This window comes from Haemaphysalis longicornis, unplaced genomic scaffold (assembly GCF_048455015.1).
Source record: "Haemaphysalis longicornis isolate Haplotype H1 unplaced genomic scaffold, Haemaphysalis longicornis Haplotype H1 scaffold_8, whole genome shotgun sequence".
NCBI lineage: Eukaryota > Metazoa > Arthropoda > Arachnida > Ixodida > Ixodidae > Haemaphysalis > Haemaphysalis longicornis.
Window position 1 is genome coordinate 137,282,853 of NW_027526445.1, and position 24,284 is coordinate 137,307,136.

Below are 24,284 nucleotides of genomic sequence, written 5' to 3' on the forward strand. Positions count from 1 at the left end.
TTCTGGGCGACCAGAAACCTCGCTGGCTGTGAGGACGTGTTGGCCGCAGGCGCACGGCCCACACGCAGAGGGCACGTTCGCAACCATGTCCGCCTCCTCGTTTCGCTTGTTGTCCGCAGGGGAACGATGGTGTTGCCGTGCCGCATGAAGGCGAAGTTGACTTTGTGTTCTGGTACTCTGCGCAGCAAATAAGGAACGAATTGCTGGGGGTTTGTCGAAGTAGACTTGCATGCAGGTATTGGTGTCATTTTCGTCGTACGCATCATAGCTGACGAACAAATCGGGCTCCAGTTCGTACAAATCGATTGTCTCATGAATACACTTATCGTGGAACTTCATTTTCTCGTACCTGGTGCTGACAGCGCGCAGGTGGTAGCAGAACTGGATGGTAGTGGTATCAAGATTCTTAAGCGGCCATTGAATTGAAGCTACGCCCCTGTGACGGCTTTTTCACAAGGTCACGGTGGCGATGTATCTCCTCCATTGCTGCGGAATCAGCAAAGCCAGGCAACCGGGTGGCTTCGGCACGAACACAAGGGGCAGACAACGTTTGATGACGAGACCAGCAGAATTAGGTAGCTAATTAGGTAAATATATAAGGCGTTTCGTCATCAAAGTATGCGCCCCATCTGGTCAGGTCTGCTCGTGGCTTCAGCTTTCCCGGTTTCGGAATCATAATGTCGCGGAAGGCGGCGTTGAACGGGAGTCACACAGCCGGTTACCCGATCACTGAGCAACTACCACGAGCACGAGCAATGAGCTTTGACCTTTCCCGCGTGCCCATGTGAGCCACTTCTTTATTATATACATCACATTCTGTGCAGACTGTTCAATCGTTACCACTCATACAGGGGAAGAGAAACTACCACATAAGACATTTTCCATGGGCGTCTGTGTATACAAAGATCCCAATCTAAAGCCCCAAATTAAGAGTTCGTTTTTGTTTTGCTTTCTTTCTATCGCTGTAGATGCTTACATGTGATCCCGAGATGCTGGACTTCAGTGCTGATAGACCTTTTGAAAAGCACACTTCATGTATCAAACAAACATCCAATCAATGTTCGGTGATTCTCCAACAAAGACTCGAAGCAACATGAATACGGATAGACGAACTGTTTCGGTGACCAACTCTTTATATAACAGACAGTAAGATTATAGACATTACTGTTACAGCACGTTCATTGGAACTGCAGGGGCACATCATCTTTGCTCTAATTAAGGAAGTTTCGAACGAATGAAAGTGAACAATACCAACAGTTCAGGGAGATTGAGGAACAGTAGGGAATTTTAAACAATTTGATGCTTGAAAATGTCAGTGATTAAAAGGCGACAGCCAGCACTTTTTCTCTAAAGAGTAAATGCGGAGAAAAAACGCTTTCGCATTCATCAGAACGGAAGCTGAGACGAACGGTATTGGATAGTTCCATCACTTTCGAACAGATGGTCATACTGGTACTGGGTCGTCCATCTCGTCGTCGCTACTAGAAACGAGACGACAGCTTTTGCGCTTGTGGCCTGAGAAATGATGTGCTCGTCCGTCAGCGCACCGCACACCCTTACCCTCGTGTCCACATTGGCATATTCCGTAAAGAGTGCGCCTTCCAAGCCCTACGCCATGGGAGTTTTCAGTCGAGTTCGCTTATTCTTTCCGTTTCGGGACTAACACAGCCTCGTGTGTAGCCAAAATGTACGTTTCTCTGGTTGTCAGCCGCCAGCGCTGTGGCGGGTAGTTCGAATCATCCCTAAAAGAACGTAGCGGCGTTCAGCTGAACGGTATTTTAAGTACATCGACTTCTACAGAGACTAGTCGGACCAAATCGTGCAGTTTAAATTATCGCTAAATTTAAAAAAAAAATACGTTTGAATTACAGAGCTTTCGCTGTATTTGAAAACGTAAATGTATAGGGTGCCAGTGAAGACTATCTCTATTGATATGTTATGTATTTGTGTGCATTGGGTAATACTTTCTGTTTCACGTGTAATTATGCATCCAACCGGCTTGAAATTTAAACCTAAAAGCAGCTAAATAACCCACTGTATTGGCCCCACAGCCACAAACGAATATTTTCTTTAACTGCGCACCTACATGCGGCAAAACCGTTAAAGTATTTTATCAATATATGTTAAAATAAAAGATTAAGTGTAGTTCTCACAAAAACATCTGCAATTACAGCTGCTGCTTTACCAAGACTCAACCGTTCACCGACTCAAACTCGCCAACGATGTCAACTTCTATGCCACAGAACACCGTCTACCTTCACCCGTAACGGCATAAGAAACGCCTACTAAGTAATCAAATTGTACAAAATGTTGCCCCATTATCATGAAAATTGTATATCCCCAGTGGTTTCGGCACCACGTGTGGCATTGCTTTCTATGCATTCTCTTTGTCAGTAGTTTAAAACTAAAGCAACTAAATTATCAGTTCCGCAACATATCCGGCTTAGGCTATTTTTCTTGCACCATACATTCAGACTAGATACAGGCTGTGTCCCTGTGGCAATACTTAGGACACGGCAAAAAACATTTTGTCCAACAGGGAGGTTCACGACCTCAGATAAATCCTTAGGCTGTCGGGCGATGAGTGCACATCAATTAGTAGGTATCGAAGCTGGTGAAACAAGGTTTTCTACTTACCTTCGCGATCGCCAAGTTCACTGCCAATCGCACCGGCCAAATCCACTTTACCAAAGATAGGAGTCTTGCTTCAGGAAATGGTGATCTTTGTGATCCGCTGCTACCATCGTCCAAACTTCGACTCTCCTGAAATACACAGAAGTATACAAGACAATGGTTTTCGTTAGTAATTTTTTCTCTAATTTATATATAGGCACAGGTATATTTCACGATTGCACGCACAAATTGTATGCGTGCGCAAGTATAAAGGAAGTATAAAGGGTATACGCGTCTATACTTGCACGCACAAGTATAATGGAAACACCGTAATGAAAATATGAAGTTGAACTAGGCATTTGAGGTACGTTTTAAACGGCGATTTCCTCACCTAAACAATGTGACATTGTGGGAAACAGTACGAAACCATTGAATTCCCAATTAAGCCAAAATGCGGCCCCTGGCGTCATCACGACCAAAAAATGGTCCAGAAAAAGAATCAACAGTGGCAATAAAATAAAAGCACAAACGCGAAATTTAGTGGTTGCGGGATTCGAAGCGGAATCCGGAGTGACATATTATTTATATTGCAAAGCGGCCCGAAAAACTGGACAGCTTTGAACACAAATTGTCATACGACGCTCGGGAGTCTGTGTATGCGTGTGCGTGTGCGTGCGCGCGTGTGTGTGCGCGCGCGTGTGTGTGTGTGTGAGTGTGTGCGTGCGTGAGTGCGTGCGTGCGTGCGCGTGTGCGTGTGCGTGTGCGTGCGTGCGTGCGTGCGTGCGTGCGTGTGCGTGCGTGTGCGTGCGTGTGTGTGTGTGTGTGTGTGTGTGTGTGTGTGTGTGTGTGTGTGTGTGTGTGTGTGTGTGTGTGTGTGTGCGCGTGTGTGTGTGTGTGTGTGTGTGTGCGTGTGCGTGCGCGCGTGTGCGTGTGCGTGCACGTGCGCGCGCGCGTGTGTGTGTGTGTGTGCGCGCGTGTGCGTGTGCGTGCAAGCGTGCGTGCGGTTCAAGTTTAATCACCCTTTTGTATCCACGCAATGCGCCTACTTGTATTTGTTTCCACCCATAAGGGCGGTTGGATACGAACGTCAGTAGCAAGCATTCAGCTTTTTGTACGAGATTTCGGAACACGTTAAACATCCCCAGGTGGTCAAAATTAATCCGGATCCCTCCACTACTGCGCGCCTTATCGCCTGCGCTGCGTCTGCGCGTTAAACCGTACAATTAATCAATCAAACAAGCAAGCATTTACCTTCAAGATTAGAATTAATGGGGCAGCCTTTAAATATCTGTAATATATGTATTGGTATGAGCAGAAAAAATCTCAGTTGCACTGAATGAAGTAGCCGGTAGGTTGTATCAAAGTCCGTTTCTATGCATGTCGCTGTATGATTTTTGTATGCTCTAATCGTTTTTACCTAAAACATTACGCGGTATCACGAAATTTTCTTGTATGTATCTAACGTAATAAAGAGCGAACACCAAGTATGTTTTACGGATAGGCTACGGCAAAAATTCTCATCCGCTATATCTCATCCCCACAAATTCCATTTCCTCCTGGGAATATTCAAGTGGCGCCTACCAGTCCAGCTGGAGGCCCCGACACCACAAGAACACTACGCTAGCAAATCGCCTGTTTTGCGAAGGAAACGATCCCTCGCATGTGCATTCGGGTTCCGCTACACGCTAACGCTATCTTAGCGTAGGCTATACCAGAGTCCATCAATGCTTTGAGGGAATCCGACTATACGAAAGCGCAATATTTGAGAGTTTTAGCATAGCGGATAGCGTACCCTGACGCGACAGCGGCGGGTACGTAGACCCGACTGCACGTGTGCGCGCGGGCAGGGCGAGGAGGTCGACCCTCAGTGGAATAAATACGAGGGCTCCGTGAGGTATTGGCGGTGATGATGATGCTTAGTGGCTTCCCCTTTGTAACGGGGTGGCGTTGCACAGCGGCCTTAGTCGAAGCGCCACTGTACAAGCACTTTGCCAAAAAAATGCAAACAAAATAAATAAAAAATAATGTCAAAATAAAAAGAAAATACTTTTACAAAATTTTAGTGCTAGTCTGACTTCTTTGTTCGCATGTCTTCCCAGACTGTTCTCTGCTCTTTTCCCACGAACATTCTCACCTTCTTTTACTAACCTCTACTGCTGTACAGTTCACTTTTCCGCTAACCTTAAAACCAAGGGCTTCCGGAAGGTGGATGGCTCCATCACTCAGGGCTGGACGGATACTTTTCCACTCCGTTACAATATGTCGCATGGTTTCTGGCTCATTTCCGCAGCCTGCGCATAGTTCTTCCTGTACCGGCTCGCGGATAAGCGTTTTTGTCCGCAAGCAACCCGCTCGGGCTTCAGAAAGCAATGCACTAACTTTGGTACTATCGAATAATTTTTCCCTTGTGATCTCCTGTTTCCCGATCCTGTAGATATCTAAGGACTTCTTCGCATCAATTCTCTTTTTCCAGGTCGTTGTCTCTATTTCTTTCACTTCATTTTTTATTGCCTTGGTCGTTTCCCCTGCACTTCCAGGTTTCATATACTTTGTCCTGAGCCTTCTGGTTCTTTTCCTCCATTGTGTGTCCAGGCTTTTCATGTAAAGATACCGTAACAACTTGGCCGCCCATCTCTGATCATCCATATTTCTAAGTCGTTCTTCAAAACATAGTTTGTTCTGTGCTTTTCTCAATTCGAAGGATGCCCATCCCATGTCTCCCTGCACTGCTTGCTGGTGAGATGTTTGAGTGCCGCCCCCATGACTCTGACGTCAGCTTAGGGACTCGCGCCGCTATCGTCTGGTACACTCCGCTTGCGAGGGGCAGCAGTGCCTGTGATACAAATCGCCCGCTTTGATGTTTTAGTGCATGAAAAAGCGTATTTCGAGTAATTCAGTTATTTTAGTGAGCTTCTGACACCTCTGAATAATCTCAAGCTGTATCCCGCACAAGTTTGCAACGCACGAGGGGAGAGAGAACACCTTTCTTCATAGCATCGGTCAGGAGATCGTGTGTAACTCGTCCTTTCTAGCTTTTTTGCGGGATTCAGTGCTCAGAGCTCCTCTATAAGTTTTGAAAGTGCGGAGGCTTTCCTACGGTGTTTTTGATATGCTCTTATGAAGACCAGACAGTCTAAGACTACGCACAAAGGATTGGGCCCCCACACACGCATCACACAGGAGGAAATAAAGCGGCTGTCGTCTATTTATATCGTTGTTGTTGACTTGTATCCGATCAATGTTTTTTTTTTATTTTTTTTTCTGTGCCCAACGCAATAATTTCTCGGCCCCTTCACAAACGTCTTATTAGGAGGTCTGGGGATGTCTGGGAGGCTCTTAAAGATGGTTTGGATGTTTTCTTCAGGCTGTATGGCATACATTCCCTTATTCACAGATTGGCTTTCTTTATGGCTGCGGGCAAGAAGGTGCATATATCCGCAGCATGCGTTGTCTATTCACATGCAAATACAGCGACAAGGTTTGTGCTAAGCCACCGCGATCGCGCCTAAGACAACGTTGTCCAGAGTACAGGAAGGCGGCTTTTTGGGGCTTCGAATTTCTATCGTGGTCATCGTTATCATAAGGAACTGACTCTCAACCCGAACAGTTATGACATGATTACGACATTAAAGGTGTGATATACTCACTAACCAAGGAAATACATAGATTACGAGCGGGTTTTCAGTATAACAGGAATCGAAATTGATGAATAAGCCTTTATACTGGTTAGAAGCCTGGTATAAACCCAGCACGCGTCAATGCACACACTAGGTTATTTAGAACTCAACCTACAGTTTTTGCGACTCATAGTGCATGTTGCATACTTTAATGTCATCACAACGTAAAGTGATGTGATCCAATACTTTTGAGCGTTCGGCAAGGTTATAAGAACTGTATTACCTTACATACGATTACCGGGAACCGTAATGCCTTCTGACAAAGCCGACAGCCCCCCAGGCCTGTAATTTGTTTTGGTCTTGCATTTTCGCGGTTGTCGGGGATTAGCAGCTGGCTGTTCCAGTTGTTTGAAAGATTGAAAGATTGTTGAAAGAAAGAAAATGACCAAGAAAAAGCATTCTGCGAGCTGCAAAACCGCCTGCAACCGCCTGCAAAACCGCCTGCGTGCTCGCTCATTTCGACGAAGACGCCGAAACGGAAATGCACATGGACGCGAGTGATACAGGCTTGGGTGCTGTCCTCATCGAACAACAAAGCGGTTGGGAAAACGTAATCGCTTTTGCCAGCCGTGGTCTGTCGAAGTGGGAGAAAAACTACTCAGCGTCTGAAAAAGAGTGCCCCGCTATTATATGGGCGATTTCAAAATTTCGCCCATAAGTGTATGGTAGACCATTCAAGGTAGTGATAGACCACCATGCGATGTGTTGGCTCGCCATTTTTGAAGGGCCCCACAGGCCGTCTAGGGCGGTGGGCGTGCCTAGGACCTTCAAACGCAACCGACCAGAATTCAGCCTGGAAAACTCCGTTTTCGTGACGAAGAATTTCAGCCCTGGAACGAGAACAAATTATCTTCTTCTCATCCCCGCAGACCTTCGTGACGAAATTTTGGAAGCGTGCCATGGCGACCCTTTTTCCCGACATCTCGGCACAGCTCGCACAATTAGAAAATTCAAGGTGAGGTACTACTGACCCCGCCTTACATCCGACGTCACCGACTACGTCCGGAGCTGCCGTGACTGCCAGCGACGAAAAACGTCACCGACCAGACCCGCCGGACTTCTGCAGCCAATCGCCGTCCCATCGAGGCCCTTCCAACAGATTAGAATGGACCTTCTGGGCCCGTTCCCTACTGCCCGATCCCGGGAGCAAGTGGATTATCGTAGCGACAGACTACATGACGCGCTACGTAGAGACCGCCGCTCTTCCGAGGTGGACTGCACAAGAAGTCGCAAAGTTCTTCACAAGCCAAGTTGTGTTGCGACATGGAGCCCCTGAAGTCCTAATCACAGACCGCGGAACGGCCTTCACTGCAGAGCTAATGCAAGGAATATTACGCTACAGCAACATGGATCATCGAAGAACGACGGCGTACCACCGCCATACGAACGGACTAACAGAACGTCTGAACAAGACAATCGCAGATATGCTGTCAATGTACGTCGACGTTGAACATAGGCCTAGGGACGAAGTGCTCCCATATGTCACGTTTCCGTACAACACGGCTATTCAGGAAACTACGCAGATGACGCCGTTCGAGCTTGTCTACGGAAGACGGCCGACTAAGATGCTTGACGCCATTCTTCCGCATGTAGAAGACGACGACCTCAACTCCGAAGTCCAAGTATACCTTCAGCGTGCGGAGGAAGCCCGCCAGCTCGCTCGAGTTCGTACAACGGACCAGCAGCTGGTGGATGCCGGGCTCTACAACCTCCGACGCCGAGACCCCGAGTACCACTCAGGGGGCCGTGTTTGGGTTTAAACTCCCGTCCGACGACACGGACTCAGTGAGAAGCTTCTGCGACGGTATTTCGGACCCTACCAGATTCTACGAGGTGTTGGCCAACTTACCTACGAGGTGATCCCCGATGGTGATTCCGGAACGTCACGATGACGCACGCGGCCCAAACTCGTCCACGTGGTTCGCTTGAAACCTTACTATGCAAGTGACGAACTTTTTTGTTGTTTGTTCGGATTGTCTTTTGTTTTAGCATCGCATCGATGCACTCTTAGAGGGAAGGGTAGTGCCGCGATCCATGTATGGGGTTGTTTATTTATTGTTTGTTTTTATCGCCCGGCCACGCCTGGCTCTGTTATCTGTGTCCACGAAGCGCGTGTTCCATTCTTTATTTTTATGCCGCACGGGCTATCTCCTTCAGATAAGCAGACTGTTTCGCCCTAACGGCACTAGCCCAGAATAGTGCCTAATTCTGATCTACATTGTCTGGTCTACAATGTTCTGAATATAAATTAACGGCTCCAGAAACACTCGCGCCGAAAGATAAAAGCCTCCAGAGCAGACGCCGCGGCATTCGAATCGCCGGAGCTCGCCTGCACACGTCACTTTGTTGACTGCTGCTTCCCCGCCTGCGTATTCTTTGAGTTGTTAGGGGAGCACAAGTTCGCTCCAATAAACGTGTTTTCCCTGAAGGCAACTGCGTCGTCTTTGACTTTGTGACAATATTGATCACACAATGAAGTAAGGGGTGGTAGTGAATACTTCATGTTATTTTCACCATGCACTGGAAGTAAACTCCGCGCTCATCGTCACAATATTTCTAATATAAATGAAATCCCAATTATAAGCTCCTTAAAAGTAACAACTTGCCTCCTTCAAGTTCCTTTCGTCAAATAAATCTCCTGCGGTAGCAAGGGCCAGGTTGAGGAGTCCTGCAACAAAATTCGATAGTTTATGCCAAATCAACTCTCCGCTTCTAAATTTCTTTTCCAAAAACATTTGGGGGAGGGTGTATTACTGTATAGTTTACTCGACGCCTAATTCAAAAATATTTAATTCGTGTGTACATACACGAGAACCTTTTTTTATAAAAAATAAAATTACACCATCTTCCCGTAGGGGAACCCTGAGTAGCATGCGAAGCAGCCATGCGGTCGATTCAAGTGCCCATTAGTTTTCAGTTCGTCGTTTCCATTAGGTTTAGGTACGTAGCTACCGTTACATTTACCGTTTTGTTTCCATGGTAACTACCAAACTTTCCACTTACCGGAACTAAGAAATGAGAAATTGCGTAGGCCCCATGGCCGCCTCGCGTACTACTCAGAGTTACCCTAAGGGAAGATGGGGTAATTTTATTAGAGGGGGGGTGTTAGAGAGGAGAGGCATTAAAGAGAGAGAAAGAGAGACTTTCTACGTGGTATGAGTTTGTCTTTATTTAGGCATTATCATCATCATGTTCAACGTAGGTGACGTCAAGCTGTGGTTGGCGTTCCGCTTTGATAATGACCGCCTTATGGTCTGTGAAATGTAAAGTCAAGGGCTGTTGTAGGGGATGAATCCTTAAGTTGCTGAAGGTGACGTCGACGCACGTTTCCCGGATGGTTGTGGGCTGCATGTAATCACGGCCCGCCGAGACTCGCCGACGCACGCCGCCGGCGACGACGATGAAACGTCGAAGGCGCGTGAAGCGTGCTGGTCTCGTGCCGGCCCAGGAATACACCGGCAACACTGTCGCTCCAAAAGCCCTTAAAGGGTAAGGCACCACCGGGCGTTTAGCAAGCCGATCATGCGTAGTGGGGGTGTGGACGCCGCACGGCGGAGGGAGGGACATAGCCCTAACCATGAGATGCTTCGCATCTAAAAAAACCAAACGACCACTACCCGAGGTCACGAGGCTATGCGATTGGCTGCCTTTTGCGATTTGCCGGTGTTTGATCATGTCACATTTGGAAGTAACGGTGCTGCGCTGGCCACTCGGCCGGAAGAACTCATTTCGTTCATCTTCAGATACGGGATAGCAACTTTTATGTAGAATGGAGGACACACACAACCTTTTTTAGGCAGACGGCGCCTAGCGAGAGTCTAGTGGTGGAAATTGATGGCTCCTTTTTTATTGCAAACGACGGTAAATTGTAGCGGCTCCAAAGGAAGCAAGCATAACGTTCCAAACCAAACAACCACAGCTTGTTTTGCAAGAAAAAGTAAATAATAGTGCGGACGCAATATTCTTCATTTGAACAGTTTCGCTCCGCGAAGGACACATTTATAAATTTGGACAGACCGTAAACTGTCCCGCAAGTGTTCCCCGAAACCACAAATCCTGCAATAAATGAAATTTGCTACAAATGCACGTTAAAAACTACATTCATCGTAAAATGCAAACAAGGTATGCGAATAACAACTGACACATGCATGAAAGCGTTGTGGAAATGTGGCAAATTACAATAAGGTTGCGCGGTAATATGACAGTAAAATACATCTCGATTCTCAGCGAACATTACCAACAATAAGCAGCTTATAATATACCATAACTTTCCCAGCCACACTAACAATACGAAAAGTTCACTTCCAATAACTCCTGAATTTAAGCATCTTTTCAGAAGGGAATAGATTTCTAAGTGCAAAATTTTTTATAAGGACAGCTTGGCACAAAATGATACTCTTAGAATACAAATCGTGAGAAGCCTGGTGAATTCAGCTTTTGTTAAACGATTTTAAAGGTTCTAAAGGGGAATATTTGAAGCCTCATCTGTTGTTTGGTTGCTCAGCTTAGCCAATGCTATTATTTTTAAGTCGAGGCAGTTTACAGGTTTAGGTTATATGATCAGGCTGCCGAACAGGAAATACTATGTGGCGATAGCAGTCATGGTACATGTTACGATAATGTCCTCACAGTATTTACAGTGTGTCCTCACGCTGCCTCAGGCATGAAACCTGATTTTCACCCATTTAACAGCAACTGTCGATTTGTTAGTTCGCGCACTGGTTTTTCACGTTACAGATTACAGCGTTCCGCTAAAATTACTTCTGTGGATTTCCGGTGTGCCGCATAACAGTTATCAGCAAAATAGCGGGGGGATGGAGACAGCGTTTTTTGGCCTGTTTTATCGTTGAAGATGCGTGTAAATGTCCCGCAAAAACACAGGCAGTGGACCATGCATTCTTCCCCTAAATTCAGTAAGCTAATACCACAATTTTTAAACCAAACAACTGTCCAATAAAGTGCAGCATCACCGCTGTTCTTTCGGGCTCATCCTTGCGTTCAAAGAACATTCCCAGTTCGCCTAATAGTGCGGCGAGCTCGTGAAGTGGTGATCTCACATGGCACGAACCACTTCCAAAAAATATCCCTCTGCCGAGAACACTCTGATAGTCTATACTTTCCACGAACGCTGGCCAGAAAGAGAAAAGAGCTGCAAACAATAGCAACCGTTCCTCGAAAAGTTAACTTTAAGACAACTATGAAGATAATGACGTAACATGAACCCCCGTGTCCATGCGTTCGCTATCAAAGAGGTTCGGAAACTGACGATGTGTTAATAAAGTTGTCACCTTGAGGCTTCTGCTGGGGCACTCGAAATTGCTGCCAAAAGAAATATGTGGTATAGGACGGTCGATATCAAAATTTTTTCATTGAAAGGGACATAACCAGAAGTGACGTCATTCCTGACATTGTGACCTTAGGCTTCACTGACGCGTCTATTCAGAAAACTTCTGCTAAGAATGTATCCCCACATTTACACCACAAGCTAGGTTTAGAGTCATGTATTTACGGTCTTATATCAGTAAAGATGCGCAACAACCATCGCTTGCTTTCTCATAAAAGCAAAGTGTTCCTTGGATCCCGAAGAGGAGAAAAATGGTATCTTATGGATGCAAACATTTTGACCTCATGGCGGAAACGTGGGGCTGCACTACACAGAAGGACAAAGAAAGAGACACGGACACTAGGGAACACTAGTAACTGATATTTCATTTCATAAATAACACATACAAAGCCTCAAGAACTGTATCATAGTCATCCCGCATGAACCGAAGTGTGCACGGGGTAAAACAAAATTTGATGGAAACGAAATTTACAAGCTTATAACAGTATGGCATTGTTTATCGTGGTGGTGTGGGTTATTTGGCTTGTATGCTTTTATGACACGTACACTTCTGCACATTTGCAGTGGCGCTGCGGTGGTTCTTCAGTGTATTTGTGGCGTGTGTTAGGGATAATGCATCAGTTGTTTCTCTGCACTGGAAGTTGTGTCATTTTTTGTAGTGGGCCCGTTAAGTAAGCCCCGCATTTACCACCGTAAATACAACCCAGCAAGCTCGCCTTAAGTTTCACTACAATATATGCTTCCGAAAAAATAACTCGTAGAAAGACATTGAAAGCACTTTGTAACAAAATTTGGTTCTACATACCTAGCAGAATAAGAAATCTACCAAAAAATGTGTAAGTTCCCAATCGAAACTTCATGTTGCTTCCTTTCCCTTGGAACCTGAAAATAAAACGTGAAGACTTTGTATTTCTTCTGCTCAATATAGTACCCCGAACATCTCACAGGTCATGAGCTTTCGAATTGAAAAACATCTTGAAGCTGCTGTATATAAAACAACCAAGTGGGCATTTCCCTGCCCTTATATTCATTCAGGAAAACAAAATTAACGAAATTTCAGATTGCTCTGTTTGCTCCCCGAACATTTTAGTCGTATGATTCGATCCCTGCTTACAAACTAATTGAAAACAAAAGGTAGCATTTCGTAGGGAAAGCTAGGCAAATTCGTATTTCGCGATAGGGACCTTAAAGAAACAGATTTGAACGATAAACTTAAATTCTTCTTCATATTTAACTAAAACTTCGATAGTTTGCAGGAACTTTCCGGTGCGAAAATGTCACAAGACCTCCGCCTCTCCCGCGAAGACAGGGGCATAGTGGCAGAAGGCTTATTCGAGGACTACGTAACTGAATATGTTGTTTCAGATTAAAACTATTGCTTGTATTTTGCATTCAGCTGGTAGTATTCCGACTTTCAGCACTAGTTCGAACGCTTTTATGATTCACAGTTCCAGGAACTGACAACCACAGAAACTGACAACCGCAGTTCCAGAAACTGACACGACCGCGAAAAGTTTTGTTAGCTTAAATTTCGCGTAATTAGGCGCTGTATATACTCGGTTTTGTTTTGCATTGGGACACATTTTAGTTATTTTGCGGTTAATATGTCAGCTTTCCTTGATTTTTGAGAGCCTGGCGTTAATCTTTGGCCGCCATTGCAGGCTTTAGGGGGCCTCGATATGTCTGGATATGTAAGAGGTCGCTGGAATCGCGGCACCCTAACCGGCTTCATTTTAATTCATTGGATAGCCACTTCGGTTGGAGGCGTAAGTTGCGGAAACGGGTTTGGACCGTGTCTGCTCAGCAACTAACTGCAGCGCGCACGCGCAGTGCCTTCTCAGGTCGGGTATCTTTTCTTTTGCCTCGGCCGTAGGACGGTAGTATCATTGTCCTCTTTTCCACAATGTAATTGCCGCTGCTGGCCAATCCCGATTCAGACGAGCCCTCGTATCTGGCTGCCTCGGTTGTAGTTTCCTGTTATCACCGGTGAAGTACTTTCGTGGACGCTTGATGAGCACGGCTGATAGCGTACGGCTAGCAGGAACATGGTAATCTAAAAATGAGCCTAATAACGCTAGCGCGTTAAAATGGCACGTCAATGGCGATGAGCAGTAAAAACCTTAGCCCTTTATTTTATATTCAGGATTCCTGAGTACACTTACTACACGTGTGTTACCTCTCTACTAGAGGTGTTAAGCGGAGTGCCAAGAATATTGCACGTTGTGCTTAAAGACAAATACCGCAGAAGATTAGAATTTGCAGTTGATATAGCGAAAGTTATGAACACTGTGCGAGCCGAGTACAGTGCGTGGATTCATCACCAATCTATGGAAAAATGCCTAGGCAAGCGCAGAATAGCATTGTTGGCGCGTTTTCAGCTCACCTGATGGTTATAAAAGCTGCGAATTGATATTTAAAATTTGAAAGAATTAGGGGCACCTCTACAGTAGTTTATTTAATGGCCTGAGTACATTAATCTTTTTTGTTAAAAATACGCTTTGCGCGCTCGTGACGTTCCTTGAATTCCTGGTAGAACAAAATGCTGCACATCGTAGTTGCACTTTCCCTGGGGTTGGTTTTCCTAATGGTTTTTATTGCAGGGGAGGTTACCTACGCTGTTAAAAAGTGTTCGATTTTACGGAGAAAGCGGCTGGTATAACGTTGCCGGACACATTTGAGTAGTTTTACAAACGAAGAGAACTTTAAAAACAGACATTCGGCAGTGTAGTAAAACCATAATAAAATTGGCAGTCCGTAATTTTCGGAACATCTCGGCCGTCATTTTACGGACTCACCGCATAGCGATTACAACTTTCCGCTAGTGAGAAAATGTCGCATCCATAATATAACGGTCGCACCGTATTGTTATTACGCCGTTCCTTGAATGACAAAAAGTGAGGTCCGTAATATAACAGAACAACCGTATTGCTTTTACATTTTTTCATAAATAAAAAATATTAGGCTCCGCAATTTAACAATCTTGTGTATTGCTACCTTATTTTTCAGTACTTCAGATAACGCAAAGTCTTCAATACAAAAGGCAAAAGAGTGCAATGCCGTGTCGTAGATTATAAAAAGTAAGCTCTCTAATACTAAAATATAACAGTGTTTATGTGATTCCATGGTGTATTCGGTTAAATATTTGCAGCTCTTGGCTTGGACGCCAATGAATGCCGTTGGTTGACAATGAAATTATATTTTGTTTTCCAATAAGTGCACCGGCCATGTCCATGTTTATCCTTGAGATTCCAAACGCGTCCACATGCCAGTGCCTAGAAACAAATACCACAATAACAAAGTCCGGCAGTTAGGTAATGTTTGAGTCGTAACTAGGAAACTACATACTGTACTAGATCATTTTGCTGGAAAGTGTATCCGTCATGTCGGAACAAAATTCTGGGTTCACAGAGAAACTACCCACTTCATGAAACAGCAGAAACGCTGCAAATTGACAAGAGCGCTAAAAACTGAGACGAGGTGAGGGAGACACACGCCTGCATTTCAAAGTGTTTTAGGCAGCGGGCGCGACCAAGTGAAAAGATATATTTGTGAGGCCTTCCATATTCACAGGGAAGCCGATAACTTATCATCGTGCTTTCCATCGCTCTTACGGCGGAGGAGCTAAGCTTTTTGCAAGAGCGCATGCGCGTGACGTGGCTTCGCTGTCTGGGGTGACACGCATCTATGCCTGTGTACTGCTTTATACCATTTGTAAGTTCTTTACACCTTTTTAGCCCTGTGTGTGAGCGTGACCATATATTACGCGTTCCAAGTAAACCTGTTCAGTTGAAGTCTACCGATTATCTAGTTTGCTTCTTTCTACGTCCATGTCTTTTTTCGCTGGTAAAATGGTTCTAAGTCAACACCAACCAGCCCAACTTTCAGCATTAAATGACATAAAAAACACGTGCACTGACTTGTCAGTGACGTATGTGTAGAATTTCTCTTTTTAAAACATCTTCAGCCGAGTAAAGTTTCACAGCCCCTAAATGCAGCCGTACGGCTACAAAGGAAGGGCATACAGCTTTCTCAAAAACTTTTCACTTGAAAAAATCTTTGCAGTGCTCCAGTACAAACTTTTCTTTACCTTCGAAGTTTTCGAGAAATCTGCATAGCTTTCCTTTGTAGCTGTACGCCTCCATTCGGGTGGATGTCAAACTTTCCGTTGCAGAAACTTACTCCACCTTGGAGATTTTCTCTAAATATAGTCGATTATAGCATCTTCACCCTATTTTACCGATCATTTCCCGTTGCATAAACGCATGAGTAATGTGGTCTTTGCTGTGCTTTACAATCAGCCCAAGTATATAATATGTGCATGTAGCTCTCCGCTTCCCTTGCATGCCACAGAGCCGACCTGGTTGGCACTGTGCAGACTTATCCCCATAAAGCACACTAGACGCACAGACACGTCTGTGTGTGTGCTTGTGCAAGCACATGCGTGCATGTTTGTGTGCACAGTCAGGCATGCGCACCCTTTGTAGTGTCCTCATGTCTGTGCACGTTTTTGGAGCGTCACAGTATTGCCTAAACTGCACTGTCGTACATCTACATGAGTCCAACTTCACAGTGCTTGTGTTGATGGGTAGCTACTTTCAAACATGAATTACGTCTTCTGCCAATTGCATTAATACATTGACCTGGGCTCACTCAAGACTACCATGTTAAAGTAATTAAAGAAGGCCTGAAAGGTGTTCTGAGCAAACTAAATGAACTACCGCAATCATTAGGTTGGGTCGTAAACGTCAGCTGTGCCAAGTATAACAGTTTTACGTGCAGCCAGAGTCCGTCAATCTCTCGTGCAGCGGAAAGCTCACACTTTCGTTGCAAAGTCTGGTGCCACGTTTCCACCCTTTCCTGCATGTTTCTGGGCTCCGCCATCTTGCTCCAAGTACGCCATTTATTCCCCCTTTTGCGACACGAGGCAGAAATATTGCAATTGGACGCCTTTTTCTCTTACTTTCGGCGAAAAGAACCGCTGTCTGCTCAGCGTCGACGGGTCGCGGCGGCGCCTTTGATTAATTAGCGCTTCGTGCAGTACGCTTAACAGTGTTGCGTTCGTCCACATTTATCTTTTTTTACTCTATTACAACGCTTCTCGTTAAGACGCGTTGGGTAGGCCGACCCGACGACGACACGCCGGCGACGCCGACTTCCCAGTTCGCAGAGTGCCTTGTCACACGACGCCGGCGGCGAGACAAGCACGTCGGCCGATCGAATGTCCGCGTGGTGCAATGGTACTAGCTTGTTGGCGTGCGTTGACTGACTCGGTGACCGTAGACCCTACAATGCCGATGGGCCGAATGGTTGTCGGGAAGCGATCGAGAAGCGAAAACTGCGCCCCGACAACATCCAGGCTGTAATAAATGCGGCTCTATTCTCTTAGTTCTTAGAGTATAATAAACATACTCAGGTCTACGAAGTGCATACAACTAAGCACTAGCGTTAATGTAATCCGTATTCCGGCTTACGATGCTTCGGCCATTCGCAGCGGTAGCCATTCGTTTCACGGAGTTGCAAACTGCGTATTCGTGTGCGACCAGCAACCGCTGTAGAAAATATCAGCTCAGTTAAGAGCAGAAGAGGAGCTCCGAAAGGTTCAATAACGAATAAGGAATACATATCGACCGAAGTTTTTAGAGGAACGCGCAAAACGAAAGCGCAGGGTGAAATTCCCGCAGGGTGAACTCGCAGCCACTATGACAAAGTGGACGACAAGCGGACATGAACGAAGTACAAACGAGTAACTGCCTTCAGTACAGCTAGGAGTTCAACCGGTCGGACCGAGGGTTGTACTGCGATCATTAGGCCTTTCTCTAACACGCGATCACATTTCCCGGTATCTTGCTTCCTGATAAATTCAGGACTAACGTGCCTACACGCCTTGTCTTCGCATGTTGGTACGTGCCACTTCGTAAAGGTCATTTGGGGGAAAGTGACTTTCCAAGAGGATTGACAAATAAAACATATTTGCTCCCATTTTACTCAAAACGGATCTTACGCGTGTATCGCACGGAAAAGAGTAAATTCTGTAAACATAAAACAGAGGGAGCGTCCGTATCTTGAGGAACAGGGCGTATTTCCGTAACCTTACGGGTTTTATGTCCATTTTGTGTGGAACTGAACTCGGCTCTCTATTTGAACGGTTGTTTAGTCCGTAATATATCCGTGAAATTGTGGATTGTTTTTACAGTGTACGACAACTCCAAACAAACAGGCTTGCGAACGCCACACATCTACACGCTATTTACCACCAGAATATACAAGCCCCTATATCATCACTGGGATATCCAAGCTACATTCTACCATATAATTTGGGCATGCCAGCCAACCCAGATTTAACGTAATTGCCAACACAAACAGTGGAAGAGTAAACTTTCCAGATCGAACCTAAGTAAGAAGCCTTCGCTGGCTGAAAGGGCTATGTGCGCGGGACGCACGAACGGAGTCCCGGAATGAGGACCTCGTGCACTAACCAGCTGCATTTCACTGTAGAACCAAGTTTTTCTTCGTCCTTGTTAAAATTCCTAAATAGTCGTTCTTGCCCTATAGACAGGCGTCATGTGACACGCACAGATTGTCCTATCGCATTAAAAAAAGTAAGAGCGATAAATAGTTCGGACTTCTAGTAAATGTGGGGAGGGAGTTAAGGTTTATGATTGGGCAAAAGAAAAATTGTGTGTGAGTGAATTGGGAATTTACAAAATATGCTTATGAAATCGAGGCTTCGACGGATGCCCGTCTGGTCGGGAAGGACATTGAAATACATAATAAAGAAGGCGCCGACCATAAGAGAAAATAAAAATAAAACAATGACTTTTCGGCACCCCGAACGGGGTGCCGAAAAGCAGAGATAGAAAGCAGAGATAGAAAGCAGAGATAGAAAGCTAAGAGTCTAAGTAGTATTAGGCACGTGACCTAAACACCTTGCGTAGGCATTGGGAAAATTTCTGTTAGTGCGGTTCAGAGTGCTCTTGTTCGTCTGTATCATTATAGATTCAAGATACAGCCTTGAGGCGAAGTCCTTCTCGGTGTCAAAAACACGCGCCTTTCCCCAGTATATCTCATGGTTAGACAATTGTGAATGTTCCATGAGGGCATTAATGGACACTTTTCCTTTCTTTACGTAATTACAGGGCTCTTTTAACCGTCTTCCGAAATTTCCAGATTTACCTATGTACAATCTATCACAGTTCGCGCAAGGCACTTCGTATACAACACCGGGAAATTGTTCTTTTGGTAATCTATCTTTCACTTTCACAAGAGGTGCCTCTAGCTTCTGGGTAAGAACGTGGGCAACGTGCACGTCATACGTGCGCAGGACTCGAGCCAAAGCCTCACTCACTCCCGGCACGTACGGAATGCTGCATCTTTTTGAGCATTTTGCGAGGCTGCAGAGGCGCCATCCAACTTCTGTTCAACCGAAGTCACGAAGGACTCTGGGTAGCCGCTTGCAGACAGGTCGCGACGTACACGTTGGACGTCAGCCGAGTGGTCAGCAGCCGTAGAGCAGATAGTGAGGGAACGTTGCATTAAAGGAGCCATGAAGAGAAAATACAACTTCGTGTAATTTGAAAGAACTAGGATTCAGTATCTCATTCAGCTCCATTACAGCCACAAAAGATGTTTTTTAACGACAAAGAAGCAAGAAGTATTTAAAAACTTTCAAATTTTGCGCCACAGTGACGTGTTATGAGCAAGAATGACGTCATACGGGCCAACAATAAAACATGAATTTCAGTGCGTTAACTGCACGTTAGCATTGAAGTGATGCGGTCAAACGGAACTAGAGGCCCCATTACAGACGTCCAGTCATGTGTCGTTGCGACAGGTCAGTTAGGCGGACGCCAATCGCACAAACAAGGTTCAGTGACGTCATAGAAAAGTTGCGGGAAATTGGCTAGGGAGTCGCGACTGCTTCACACGTTTTCTTTAATATCTCCGTTATTTGTTCGAAGATTGCGATAATATTGGTATCATTGTTATCGGGACTACGCAGTCTTTCTAATAAACCCAACTTGTATTTTGTCTTCATGGCTCCTTTAAAGAAGACACCACGGACTTGTGCGTTGCAGGGTGCACCGACTTGAAGTTTAAGCATACTCCCGTGTGCGTGCTTTTTCTAAACGCAGCAAAAGATAGATTAGTACCATTCCGTTTGATTAGCACGTCCAGGAAGGGCAATCCCCCATTGTTTCCTTTTTCCACTGTGAAGTGAATCGAACCTTCAATGCAGTTTAAGTGATGCGCAAACGAGTCGAAATCTTCTTTCTCAATTATGCAAAAGCAGTCGTCAACGTAGCGCAGGAAAATCTTCGGGGCTGTAGTGAAGAACGGAAGCGGCCGTCGTTCTACAGACTCCATTGCACAAAATCCCGCAACTTCAACGCATCACATTCACACCAACTGTTCAAGCCGCTCTCCACAAGTTCAGCTACCATACGCCGCCAAATAAAGACCGGTCACACCGTCTCCCAGCTGGCTTCAAGCGCCACACCACGTCTCCCCCATACCACCCAATACGCCTCCCGCCTTCTACCAAGGTCGTCGGGAAGCGCGCGGAAGCTAGATGAAGCCCAGGTCCGCTGCACTGACGTCGCCTATGACTCCCACACTCGACGCAACAATTAAGTCACCCTCAATCACACCACCAAATCTCCAGGACCGCCACCCGCACGCCAACAAAATAACGACGGCAGTAGCTCTGGCAATCGCCTTCGCAGCCACCACCCCCGCAAATCTCCCCACACAACTGTTGTCTCCGACTCGCAGCAAGCATGACGTTTCTACCCGGCGAGTCTAACCCCTGAGCCCCTCCTCTCCTCTAGGGTCTACCCGACGAGACCGCCATCACGATCGTCGGGACTCCCGCACACTCAGGTCTTCCAAGGAATGGCGCGGCCCGCGCGGCAGCCGGAGCTTTGCGTTCCCGGACGTTCCCCAGCAATGGTTAATTAAGTGATCCTCTCACCCCGCAGGAACGCCCCTGACCCGCACTACGCGAGCGTTTTGAAGGTCTTTGAACAGAATGCCATGTGACTCAAATGCCAGATTTCAGCTGCTACACGGCGTTTTTCAAAGGTCTTTGGTTGAAATGCCGTTTGAGCTAGAAGAGCCCGGCAACCCACGGTTGAGAACCTCGAAGACTATTGAAATGCGAACGTTTGTACTCTCGGATGCAGCTTCTGCATGCCGTATTTACAAAAATAATTAATTATGAGTAAAACTTGGTTTTGAGAGAGCTCGATCTTTGCTTTTGTCGTTGTTTTCTATCACTTGGTGTACAATTACAAAGTGCTTTGGTACTCCCAGCACCGGTTGTGCAAAAACAGAAAAAATACTGCTTACGTTGTGCAAGTTTTGCTCGTGCATTTAGGTTATAATCAATTTTATCGCTAATCACTGTTTTTTGGTCCATCTGACCTCTAAAATTAAACTTTTCGTGATTTTACGGGAACGAAACTGGCCAGGAGAGCCGACACTGGAACATGGCGGGCGAACGCGGAAGTTTTCAGCTGCCTTCGATAATTGTCATGCAGATCGGCGGAACTCCTTCCATTTCGAATGGCATTTTAAATTTCGAAGGCCATTTGACTCAAATATCGTTTCAAATACTCGTGTAGTATAGGTATAACAAAGGTACAAGCTGAAGTACAGGTGAAACAAGAAGCATACGGAACACGGGCTGGAGATTTTGAGGGATTTTTCCGCCATGTGCCTAGCCAGCAACCTCGAAGGGACTTTTCAACAGAGTGATTCTAAAATAAAATTTGGCCCGACATTCTCTATTTATTTTGGCTGCTGCATAAAATAGAAATTATTTTAATTTCACGAAGCCGTGCTCCCTTTACTTTTTGTTTTACCTGTACGTGCACTACTTCACCCTAATTTTCTGCATTTCAGTTCATGACGTTCTTTTACCGGCTAGATGCTCCGTCTTACTGGCCGATCCGAAGACACTCAACCAAATATAATGCACAAATTTTATTCAGCGTCAAAACCTGGGCCCAGGGTTAAAAATGAATAACCGGGCCCGGCCTCGGCTGGGCTCGGGCCAGACTCAGTTATGAACGCTGGGCCCAGGGTTAAAAATAAATAACCGGGCCCGGCCTCGGCTGGGCTCGGGCCAGACTGAGTTATGAACGCTTGGGCCCGGGCCGGGCCCGGCTTAACTGTTCCGGGCCTGGGTCGGGCTCGGGCTTCATAAAGCGGGCTCAGGCCAGGCCCGGGCCTTACAATTCAGGCCCGTGCAGTGCTCTTATACGTGCAACGCTCTTATATCTCACAATACTTTTACCAGCCACGCCTACAACCGTCCACATACAACCCTCACCATCCAGCAAGCCATCGTCTATCGCCGCCTTCAGACCGGTACCGACTACAATCACGTCATCCTCCACGAGGTCACACCCACTTTCTACCTCCGCCCATATCAACTCTGTGGCACACCACTAACCACATTGCGCCTGGTATACTCCTGTCCCCACTCCCCTAATCCACCCCTTTTCCCAACCCCAGAGTAGTGGGCGACCGAGCTGACCAGCCCGTACCGGGCACGCCAGTGGGCCTTGGTTCCTCGCACCATCGAGTTTGGCCCAGTCAAGAGGTATCCTGGACTAGCGACGCTTCACCCCCACTCTCTTCCATTTTGCTCTAACAAACGTTTACTATTTCTAGCCACAAAAAAGTACACACTGTGCCACAAAACACTCTTAGCATACTCCGTGCAATACAAATGCCAGTCGTAGTCAGTCATGTTTCCTACTGGAGCGAATAATTTCCAAGTCTAGGTTCAGAAATTCCCTATTTTGTAGCATTTTTCCCCGCAAGTTTCTCAAGAATTCCTGGAAATTTCCCTGCATTTTCGTTTTGTAGCTGATAGATCTTTACGCGGATTCCTGTTTGGTTTTGGGCGCTGGCCAGCGCCCCCTATGCCTACATTGTCCACCTGTGTTTCCGGACGCAGATGCGGTTCAGAGAATTAGTGTATCACCGTGAACTAAATTCGACTACATCTGCCGCTTAGCAGCATTTGACGACGCATTGCGCGTTTTGTACCAAGCAGCATGCTTGCTTGGCATGCTAAAGCTTCAAGTTAAAATTGCCCGTATAAAAACCAACGAGAGATTGCGAACGCCATCTCGTGTTGACAGCACGCGCGGAGTTAGGGGCACACGAATACAAGCGGAAAGGCTTCAGCCCTTCAGCTCCCACCTCCTCACACTTTACTTGGTCTTTCTCATTGGGTACTCGTGATTTATGAACTGGAGTGGAAGCGGTCTGAGATGCTTGTGGCTGAAAGGTCAGAGATTTTCGACACACGTGGTGCGGCACACTTTTCGCAACGTACGGATAAAATATGGGGTTTGTTTTACGAGTGCAGGACATTACCTTCGTTTTAGTAGGTTAGCCCGACTCCGCATATCTGAACATAAATCCAACGAAGCGTAACGGACCTTTTCAAAAGAAAAGAAAGTAATAAATAATGCGAGTTCTGTTGTACTGACATTATTTTTCTTTTTTACTACAAGGCTTATAAAATTCCCTGCTGCTACTACAGATTCCCTTGTTCCCTTTTGGTAACAAATTGCAGCTGAAAATTCCCCGAAAAAGGGAAAATTCCCCGCACGGAACATCACTGGTCTGGGTAATTGTTTAAGAAAATCGATGCAATACCGACCTGCATTTCCAAAAATATGCATTTTTAAAATGTACCTGTGTTCGCCTTGAGCCTTCTGTCTTCGGGTTGAAGAATTCAACTCGCGCCAGAATACACTATTATGCCTTACTCTTGTAAATCCAACAATGCTCACACTGTGTGAATTCGAAAGTTGCACTTAGGCGAACGTGCTTTGGCGCGGTGTGTGCCGGGAGAAATTCCTTTGGGGACGATTCACATATATGGGCGAACTTTACGGCCGCCTTTTCCGGACAGCTGCCGGTGTGGTGGTCTTCAGCAAACACTTGCCGAAACAATAATTGTTTTGAACTCCTAAATATTCACTCTACCATCAAAGCAGGCTATTCCTGACGTGCAGACGGAATTTACTTAAATGTTACAACAACAAATAGCAATGCCCGAATGAAGAGCTACTACGCGGTTGGATTGTTATTGTCGTTTCGCCTTATTTTTGCGCACAGTAAAAAGATCACTGCAATGTTTTCTTATGAAAAATTATTCTCGGATCTACTGCAGCATGTACAAAGGTCACACCGTCCCCGTATGACGAAGACAGACAAACGTCACCAAGCTGATTACTCGCTTAAATCAAAACAAATAGATACGGCACGCACTGTGTATCGATGTACGAAGTGGCAATTGTTTTTAAGGAATCGAAGTGGTGGCGATTCCTTCAACTGCAATGGGATAATTGCATCCATAACATGGCATGCAATAAGTAATCATATGAAACCTTAGAAATGGCCTAAACTTATTTGTAAAGTAACTTACATGTCGTTCTTCCGAACTGAGTCACGGTTTGGTTAGTAAGGAAGTCTAATGTTTTTTTGAGACATCTTTGAGCATTTTATGTCATTTTTAGCAATCATCCCTCCTAGAGCAGCTGAAGGGAATTAAGTATTTAATGGGTAAATTTGCAAATGGCCCCGACCATTAGGAGTTTTTTCCTACGTCACATTTCCGCAGCAAT

General features: G+C 45.8%; 1 protein-coding gene and 1 long non-coding RNA gene across 2 annotated transcripts in view; both read right to left on the reverse strand.

Annotated features, from left to right (window-relative positions):
• Positions 1–2,758, reverse strand: part of LOC144148949 (lipase member H-like) — a 43,630-nt gene extending 40,872 nt beyond the window's left edge. Inside the window, exon 1 of the mRNA XM_077680474.1 lies at positions 2,638–2,758. The gene's annotated coding sequence lies outside the window, so the exon portion shown is untranslated. The remainder of the gene's footprint in view (positions 1–2,637) is intronic.
• A 6,132-nt stretch (positions 2,759–8,890) lies between these two features.
• Positions 8,891–23,589, reverse strand: LOC144149929 (uncharacterized). The gene is made up of 3 exons (XR_013318391.1): positions 23,350–23,589; positions 12,440–12,516; positions 8,891–8,958 (listed from the first exon to the last, which is right to left on the reverse strand). It is a non-coding gene; the product is annotated as an uncharacterized LOC144149929 (long non-coding RNA).
• Positions 23,590–24,284: the final 695 nt, after the last annotated feature.